The 10,238-nt window shown below is 38.6% G+C and overlaps 1 long non-coding RNA gene across 1 annotated transcript in view; it reads left to right on the top strand.

Moving 5' to 3' along the window:
- The first annotated feature begins 2,232 nt into the window (after positions 1–2,232).
- Positions 2,233–10,238, top strand: part of LOC104868134 — a 17,017-nt gene continuing 9,011 nt past the window's right edge. The window contains exon 1 of the long non-coding RNA XR_781960.3: positions 2,233–2,520. This is a non-coding gene — a long non-coding RNA (uncharacterized LOC104868134). The remainder of the gene's footprint in view (positions 2,521–10,238) is intronic.

Below are 10,238 nucleotides of genomic sequence, written 5' to 3'. Positions count from 1 at the left end.
TTTTTTCATTTCCCTTATTAGCTTTCCCCTACCCTTCCCACTTTCCCTACACCTTTAGCCCCTTTCTTCTTATTTCACATTGTCAATTATATCATTAGGATCTTATGTACTATTATAGTTTATTCACACCAGAGAAACTATTTGGTATTTACACATGTGTGACTTATTTCACTTAGGAGTATATCCTCACTATGTATCCATTTTCCTATGAATGAATCTAATTTCTCATTCTTTATGGCTGAGTAATATTCCATTTTATAGAAAAACCACATCTTCCTATTAGCTGCAAGGCATGCAAAAATAAAAATCAGGCTGGGTGTGGGGGTATACATCTGTAATCCTAACACTTTGGGAGGCCGAGGCAGCACAAATTCAAGCCCAGCAGGAGCAATTTAGTGATTTAGAGAGACTACTAGAGAGTAGTAAAAAAGGGCTTGGGAAGTAGTTTGGTATGAAGGCCTGGGTTCAAACTCCACCAATGAGGGGGAGAGAAAAGCCAGACTTTACAACTCCAAAGTTTTACAATACGAAGAAACGACTATATTATTAACAAAGACTTCTCTGGTATCTTTCATTGGAACTCAGAACTTTGGAAGAGTCACTTAAAATGAGTTGAGGCTTGGAGGAAATAATATGACTAAATCAAAGAGTTCTTTAAATATTATCTTCACAAAAAGTAATAAAGATGGGAGAGGAGACATTTTAACAATGGAAAAGACAGAAAACAAATACAGAATTCCTCTTTTTTTTAAAAAAGTTCTCTTTGAAATTTTCCTTAAGGAGCATAATCAATAGATAGGAAAGAATAAAACTATTTATTGGGGAATCTGATAACTGGACCATATTCAGAAAAGAGGTATGGCATGTGAAATATGGCTAAAAGAACTAACAATTTTTATTCCTATGTAGGTTATGGGGAACCAGAATTATGTTTTCATATCTGAAATGTTAATTATTTCTGTTGTAGGTTATAGATGGGAGAAGTAAAAGGAACAAAATGAGAAAAGAAAATAGGGTCAATTTATAAAACTTGAAGCTGGATTTTAGGTCCATGTAATCACTTATACTTATTATTTTTCATATATAGCCCTCCCTCCAGCATTTAATTGGGAAAAATTTCAAGCATATAGCAATGTTATAAGAATTTGACAGTAAATGCCCATTTATAATGAACCATCACTTAGATCCTACCATTACAATGTATTTTACTCATTTAATCCCATACTTATCCTAGGCATCTCAATCCATTTTATTGTTTGGATACATTTCAAAGTAAATTCTATACACTTTTGTTTGCCACTGGGAAGGTGATTCGCCTTTCTCCCAGGATCTTTCTTACAGGGGCTAATAGCTGACTGTTGGGTATATTCTAGAGGGGATTTCTGCTTTGAATAGGTGGAGTGGACCAGGGCTGTGCCTTTCAAATTATGTCATCCTTATTAAGAAAGAGATTTCATCCAGTGTACACCATATACATACACACACATATATATATATAAAATTATATATGTATGTATGTATGTATGTAAAGTTTAGGAAACAATATTTACTTTTACATATGTGAAGCATGCTGACACTTTCTATTTCATTCCATTTAGGATGGATGCCTTAGTCATGCTCCACCTAACATGCACCAGCGGATTGCAAGAATTCTGTGGCTACTACCCAGATTTCCTTATCTTCGCAGTGATTAGGAACCTGTTCTGAGCTCCAGCATTTACTCAGCATGCCTAGCATTATGGCATATATAGTTTAGAGAAAAATCTTAAATGCCTAGTTAGTAATTCTGCATAGAAACCTTTCGAATACTCTTTAGGGGTAAATTTATTAATTGCCTGTTATTTTCAGAAACAGGAAGAGGCACTGTTGGATAGATGGGCTCCCCTACTCAGTACTCACATAATCTTCGCTGAAATATGGCTCTTTCGTGCTTGCAGTGATTCTAAAAAAGTTGAGACCATCAAATGAGAACATGGGTGTGAAAGAACTTTGAAAGCTAACGTTTTAATAACACTATTCTGTGACATCAGGAAGAGGGACGCTGCTATCAGGCTTTAGGGAGGATGTCTGTTCTTATAGGACTGTTACATTAACCTCCCCAAGGACCAGGGAATACATTTTGGCTCTGGACTTCGAACTCAAGGTCTCGCTTTGGTCAGCACTCCGCTCGCTGTGCGCATGCTTAAAAGCAGCTCCAGCTCCTCGGACGATGGGCGGGTCCCAGAGGGTGGAGTCGAGGCCACGTGGGCTCCGTGACGTCATCTCTCGGCGCAGAGCGTGACTGGATTTGGGGTGGGCTTCCAGGGTTGCGCCGCGCTGCTGGCCGAGTTCGCCGGGTACCGGAGGGCGGAAGTACGGCAAGGTGAGTCTCTTACCTCCGCGCCAGTGTTTCTGCGGCTGCGCGTGCTCTCTGGACTCCTGCTCCCGCGCCTCTGCAGGACGGTGTCGGGCGGCACAGCCCCGACCCCGGCGTCTTCACCTGTGCAGGAAGCCGGGGGACGAGCCGGCGCTTTGGGCACGGTAAGTGTGTGTGTTCCGGCAAGAGAGGACCTGCCTGGACGGAGAGGGCTGGGGGGCTGGGAGTTGTGATTAGGAGGGGCGAGTGTCTGGCGAGAGAAGTGCAGCCCGGCGGCGACGGCGGGTGAGGTGGTGCGGTCGGGCTGAGGGGTTGGCCAGTCACCACCCTCCGGACTCGAGTCGGCCTGTGCGGTCTCTTGCGGAGTATGTCTGTCTTTTACTGAGGTAGGAAAGGTAGAGTGGAGTCGAAGCTCAGTTCAGTTCAAGACCCGCATTTTCCGTGGTACGGTTACCGAAACCATAATTGTTTTACGGGGCACTTCGATTCTATCCGAACTCAGCTATTTCCTCCAGTTTATCCTCTCAGTGACATTTTTAAAGTCTCATTTTAGTAATAACATTTAATTCTGACGAGACATTTTCTGTTGGCAAAGCACTTTCACATTATTTACTTGTACTCAGGATTGCTTTCAAATTATACTTAAACTTGAGGAACCTAGGAAACTGGAGTGGTTCTAGATTTTTCTGAGGTGTGAGGAAGTGTGTAATGTATTCAGTAATGAGAACCTACACGACTTAACAGAAACAACTTACAGAACCTTCTAGAATTCATCTGGTAAATCCGAGTCCTTGATAGTGTTAATATTTGGATCTTATCTGAACTATTTGTGATATGTTAGAGTAGTTGGTTGAGTTTTGAATTTGAAAATAAAGGTGTTGGGTTAAGGTTAGTAGTTGAGAACGTTAGAGTTTTACAGTAGATTTAAATATTTCCTTTGCTCTTCAATGTTAAGTTTGGGGAGAAATGAGCAGAATAGGAACAGGAGTCTAAAGAAATGGGTGTTTAGAATATTGTACTCACATCAAGCCTAGGTTCTATTTATTAACTTCGCAAATACTGAGTACCTGCCCCGGGCCAGGTACTGGGGGAAATAGTTAAAAAACAATAAAAGTCTCTGCCATTGTGAACTTCACATTGGGGATGGGCAAGAGAAGACACTGACAAAAACAAAAAATGTATCAGACGCTGGAAAGTACTCGAGAAAAAAATAAAGCAGTGAAAGGGAATGAGGTACCAGAGGTTTAGGATATTGCAGGATTCTCCATAAAAAAGATACCTGAGTGAAGACATGAAAGTAGTAAAAATGCCATGTAGAAAGAGCCTTGAGACTACAAGAGGGTCCATGAGCCAGGAGCATACCAGCTAGTTCAGCTGGGACACAATGAACAAGCATTAGAGTTATAGCTGATACTCAGGTAAAATGGGGCAAGGTTCTATAAGGTCTTGTGGGACTTTGTGGGAACTTGTTTTTACTTTGAATGAGATGAGTTTTGCGTAAAGAGTAAATTGAGCTAACTTGTGTTTTTAAAGGATCTGTCTGCTTTGTTGACCTAGTGCAGCACAGGCAGAAATAGTGAGAACTGTTGGCAGGTCATTGCTTTTATCTGGGCTGAAGGTCAGGGTGACTTGGATCAGGGTGGTTAATAATGGAGGTGGTTTGGAAAGACTATTCTAGATGTTTCAAAGGTAGAGCAGCCAGGTGTGTGGGAGAATGGGATGATTTCAAGGTTTATGGCCTGCGCACTAAAGAATGGAATTACAACTTTCTGAAATGGGGATGACTACAGAGTAAAAGGGGTGAGGAGGGAGAAGATCTGAAATCATTTTCAGTTTTGCATATGTTAAATTTCTAAGTGGAAATGTCAGTATGCAGTAATATGTGTATGTGAAACAAGTTTAGAAGGAAAGTCTGGGCAGAAGATATAAATGGGAGTTGTGGTTTTAGTATTTAAAGTCAGAAGGAAGATACACAAGGGAGTGGTTCAAGGACTGTCAACATTTAGGAGTGATATTCAGGATCCTCCCTACACTTCAGGTTGGAGTGGTTCAGTAAAACCCCTCTAGAGAATCTCTGATCCACAGTAACAGGATAAAAGGAAATAGAAAACATGTACATTAGGGGAAAGAGAGAGCAGAGACAGGAGAGAAGATGAGGAAAGATGGAAACTTGAGGGAGGAGAAGGTATAGAATAGTGGTACAGGAAAATGGGGAATAGATGGACTAGGGAAATGTAAGAATATCAGGCAGTACTCAGGACCCACATTTGAGTTTAGTGTTCTTGAGTTTCAAGGGAGACCAGCTGGCAGAGATTATTATTTTTAGTTATTCAAGTATTTTATCTCAACATAATTTCTAGGTAGTTGGGACTTTGTCAACATAAATAACTCCAGGTATTAGTTATCCTTTCTTGATTTATAAGGCACTATTAATTGTACCTTTTTATCCTACTGAGCTTATTTGCTGAATGGTTATCAGATATTGATTATATACCTACTCTGACCCAAGCCCTGAACTAGATGCAGAAATAGAACTGACTAGTTGTTTGCATCATGGGCTGGGGTTTCTGTGCCTTCAAAATTGGGTGGATGGTGATAATGGTGTAGTGTATGTAGGAAAAAAACCTTTTTAAATAATGAAATTTGCTCATTTTGAAGTGTGATTGTACTGATTTGGAGAGGAGTTAATGTGGAAGAGCTTAATAACCTAGATTGATTGATTGAGAGAGACAGGGTCTCCCTATGTATCCCAGGCTGACCTTGAACTCATAGGGTTCTTCCTCCCTTAGTTTGAGTTTTGTGAATACAGGCATGTACTACCATGCCTGGTAAGAACCTAGACTTATATATATACTTCCCACCACCTTTAACAAAAATTGCTAAGTCTGCTCTGTACTTACTATGTTAATTGAAGATAAATATGACTAATTTTTGTTTTCTCTTTGTCTTAGTAACTTTCTCCTTACTAAAACACAATACCTGATACCCACAACTATAAGGAGCAAAGGTTTATTTTGACTCACAGTTTGTCGAAGTCCCAGTCCATAGTTGGCAGGCTCACAGGCAGGGTGCATGGCAGAGGAGAAGCAGCTCATGGCATGGCATTGGGAAGCAGAGAGAGATCAAGGGACAAGAGATAAAACCCTCCAGGCTACACCCCAGTCACCCACCTCCTCCAACCAGGCTTCACCTCCCAATGTCATGTTTAGCTATAGACTTCACAAGGGACTAATTTGATGAATATCACGTCCTCATGGTCCAGGCATCTCTCCAGATCCCCACCTATGAGTGCTTAAGACTTTCAGGGAACATCTAGATATAAACCATAACAAGGTTATGTTCAAGGAACACTATTCAGGGTGGTTAGGGGCAAGACAGATAAGATAAAGAAGTAATTAAAATCTAGGGATGAAACTTAGGGTTACAGCTCCTGCCCAGCTTTTGCTACACCCTACATTTAACCCCTAGCATCATCAAAAAATAAAAAAGAATTTAAAAAAGAAAAATTATTACTGGGCACAGTTGCATATACCTTAATCCCAGCTACTTGAGGGGCTGATGCAGGAGAATTGGATTTGAGGCCAGCCTGGGAAGCAGATTGGGACTCTGTCTCAAAAAGGCAAACTGAACCAAAGCAACAACAAAAGTAATTTGACTGGCGGCTGCTTAGGATAAGAAACAATTATCCCTTGACGCTAAAAAAATTTGTAAATGTTAAATAAAATTGGATCATGAAGCATACCATGTAGAAAATCAAGAAGGACTTCTGAGTTCTAAGTTGCATATGTCATGATTTAATCTCATGTTACATTTATAGATTTGACTAATACCTACTACTATATCAAACATACCTTATAAAGAGACCAGAAAGGCCATAAAAACATGAAGAAACTTTGTACATTTTAAGTACATACACCATTTATTGAGTGGGAAATCATGTACATATTAAGTATGTAAGACCATTTATTAAGTGATTACCATGTGTTAAATACCTGTACCCTGAATATCAGAGTTATCTTTATTTTACAAATGTGAAATTCAGATGGAAAGGGTTAATTGTCCTAGTATATATAACTACTAAGTGGAAGTCCGGGTTTAAACCTATGTTAGTGTGATTTCAAGCTCCTTAATTACTTTGCTTTATTGCCTGCCATCAGCATTTAAATATTCCTTGGACTTGTTCTTTATTCTTAAATTGCTTTTCACCAGCTATTGTTTATTCTTTCTTGAAAACAATCTGTCTTACCAAGTCACCACTACCATTCTAAATCAAGCAGTCATTTCTTCATGGTAGATACTGAAATTGCTTCCTGGCTGGCCTCTTTATAAGGGATGTGTTTGATACAGTAACAGATATTAGTCAAATCTATAAATGTAACGAGATTAAATCATGAAGTATACCACTTAGAATTCAAAAGTCCTCCTTGATCTAAGTGGTGTGCTTCACGATTCAATTTTATTTAACATTTACAAATTTTTCTAGTGTCAAGGAATAATTGTTTATCTTTCTTTTTTTGGTACCAGGGATTGAATTTAGGACCTTGTGCTTGCAAGGCAGGCAGTGGCACCACTGAGTTAAATCTCCAGCCCTGTTTGTGTTTCTTAGTGTGTGTGTATTACTATATTAAAGAAACTTACAGATTTTTTTTTTCCCCAGAACAAATTTGTGATGCAAGTATTATTCATTCCATCTCAAAGGTAAAAGAAAGGTTTAGTGAAGGGACTTGGTCATGATGCTGTGTGACATTTAAACATATTACAGTGTCAGCTCTTTTATTATCTTCTAACTCTTCCAACCCAAAATTTCCTGAAAAGTTGGCACAGTTGTTGTTCCTATGTTTAATTAATGCTGCTGTTTTGCCCTTCTCAGATTACAGATTGTCCTTAAGCTAATATTTTACTGCTTAGAATTTTTTTGACACTATGTGACTTTATAGTGGTGGGAAAGCAAATTACATTTATTATATTGCTCAGTAGAAACCATTCTAGGAATTTGAATGTTGGTTTTCCTGGGTATCCATATGTGATAACTGTAACTTTTGCATTGCTAGTAGTAGCAGCATCTGTAGCTCTGTTAGCTGCAGGATCACAAGGCCAACAATCCATACCCTACAGTGTACTATTGGCTAAACTATGATGTTTGGTAGGTTAGATGTATTAAATACATTACTGCTCATCATATTTTCAAGTTATGATGTGTTTAAGGTATAACCCTATCATAAGTAAGAGCACCTGACTTCCTTTCTGTCCATAGTCTACGTGCTTTTTAAATTCCAATTGTTTCTTTTAAAATTTTTTTAAATATTAGTTTAAGTTTTTGGTCTTTTTGAGACAGGGTCTTGCTGTGCAATTCAGGCTGGCCTTGGACTCACTTTGAGCCCAGACTGGCCTCAGCAATTCTGGCTCAGCCTCCCAAGTGCTGGGATTACAGGCAGTGCACCACCATGCCTGGGTTTAAATTCCAGATATTAGGTATAGGATGCATTAACATTTAATTCCTCATCTCTCATAACTGCTTTCACAAAGTAACATTTAATTATATAGTCAGATCTTGGTATTCAACTACTTTGAGGCTCTGCATTTGGTGTTCTTCACATTTAAATAGAAGTATTGTTCTGGTACTTGTCTTTTGTTTGATACCTGATATGTAAGCTAGAACCTGTTTTGTGTTGATTCCTTGATACTTGCTACTTTTCCCAGCCAAAACAATTTGTTCTGTATTCATTGCATCTCCTGGAACCTTTTAACAACTAGTACTGAGGTAGCACTATAATACAGACATAAATGATTTAGAGTTGGAGGGGATGTTGGAAATCAGTCCAATTTGATGGAAAGAATATGAGATTACCAAAATCTGGGTGTTACTTCTGATTTTGGCTTTGCCATTTATTGGCCACAAGGTTTGAAAAAAAATCCAGCTTCATCTCACATCATTTGTAAAATGGGGATGTGTAGGCTTGTGTGTATCAAGTGTAATTAAGATGTATAATGTTTATGGAATTACTGCTTTCATGTAGTATGTAATTTATTATTTGATATTTATTAATCTAACCTGATTTGCTTACCTCATTTTTTAGGTTTTGTTTGGCTCTGTAGTTGTTTTGGTTTTTGAGACAGGGTCTTTCTATATAGTTCAGGGTAGCCTTGAACCCACAATAATCCTCCTGACTCAGCTTCCCAAGTGCTGAGATTACAGGAATATGCAACCATAGCGTGCTGGCTCTGTAATTTTGTATTCATGTACTCTTTCCAACAAAACTCAAATTCAGTACACATTTCTAGGCACCTATGTATCCCATATACTGTTCCAAGTATCAGAGGTTAAAAAAGATGAATGAAATACAATCTTTTCCCCAAAGAAATGCATTAATTTTTAGTGGAGGAGAAACACATACTAATACATATATTTAGTGTGTAAATGCTGTAGTAGAGAAAAAAGTAAAGGTGCAGTGAAGAAGAGGATTCTCAGTAATGCATGGAAGAAAGGCTGTTGGGATATCCATCTAAATTGGAAGACAGTGGAAAGGCTGCTTTAGGGTGAGAGTAGCTAGCATGGGCAAAGGCATGGAAAAGACGTGAAAATGAATGGTGTGCTTAGTATATATGGAGATTATAATATCTTCTGAGCAATGATTGAGGGGTTTTAAAATTGTTATTACTGTTTTTTGTTGTGTTATCTTCCTTTTCCATCAAACCTAGGGCCTCTTGTTAGTAGACATATATTCTCCACCAAGCTACATTGTTGGCCCTTAACTGAGCTTTTTAAAAGTCATTATTGTTGCTGTTAATTTTGGGGTGTTTGACACCTGTCACAGAGCTGGGCATAACAATCAATCAGATGTTTTCGACTCAATTAAATGTCCTTAGCAGTGTTCAGTGTGTATTTTTCAACTATTGCTTTTTTTTTAATAATGCTTTTGGTTATTCATCCCCAATACAGTATTGGGGATTAAACTTAGGGCTTTTGCACTGAATAATATTCTCAGCCTTTTTATTTTGATACAGTTTTGCTAAATTGCCCATGTTGGGTTAGAACATCATATCCTCCTTTCTCAGACTCCTGAATGCTGTTACATTACAGGCTTGCAAGCACCATGCCCATTTAAAAAGTCTTAAGTATTGACCTTTTTTTTCTATTACTTAGGATTAAACCCAGGTCCATGAACATGCTAGTCAAGTATTTTACCACTGAGCTACATCCCCAGTCTTTTCTAAGTATGTATGTATTTATTTCCTTGCTTGTTTGTTTGTTTTGTTTTTCTTAAGACAGATGTACCTGTAATTCAGGCTGGCCTTGAACTGGCTGTGTAGCCCAGGCAGGCCTTGACCTCAGGGCTATCTTCCTGCCTTGGCCTACAAAATGCTGGGATTACAAGCTTGTCCCACCATGCCTAGCTCTAAACTTTATTTTGAGACAAAATCTCCTTAAGTTGCCTACCTAGGCTGGCCTCAAACTTGTGATCCTGCTTCAGCTTCTGGAATAGTGGGGATATAAGGGTGAATCATGAAGCCCAACTATTGATTTTTATGTGTATTAATTCATTTAATTTTCACATCTAATGGTCTAAGTGCTGTTTTCCCATATCATAGGTGACAAAACAGATGAAGAGAAATTAAATGACTTACTTGAGGTAACATAATAAGTGCTAGAGCTAAGCTTGGATACAGGTAGTCAGGCTCTCCATTTTTCTTTTGTCTTTTCTTTCACCAGAGATCATCAAACTTAGCACCTTGTACTTGTGAGTCATGCATGGGTGTCCACTGAGCTAAATCCCCAGCTCTCCGTTTTTCATTTTTAACTTCTACATTGTAGTCCTTTCAAGTGCTAAAGTTTGTTTTTCTGTCTCTGTTTAGAAAAAGATTATTCAACTTTTTTTTTTTT

The sequence above is a fragment of the Fukomys damarensis genome, unplaced genomic scaffold (genome assembly GCF_012274545.1).
Source record: "Fukomys damarensis isolate Sample0158 unplaced genomic scaffold, DMR_v1.0_HiC HiC_scaffold_23, whole genome shotgun sequence".
Taxonomy (NCBI): Eukaryota; Metazoa; Chordata; class Mammalia; order Rodentia; family Bathyergidae; genus Fukomys; species Fukomys damarensis.
Note: the sequence above shows the minus strand (reverse complement) of the source record. Positions and strands in the feature narration are given on the sequence as shown.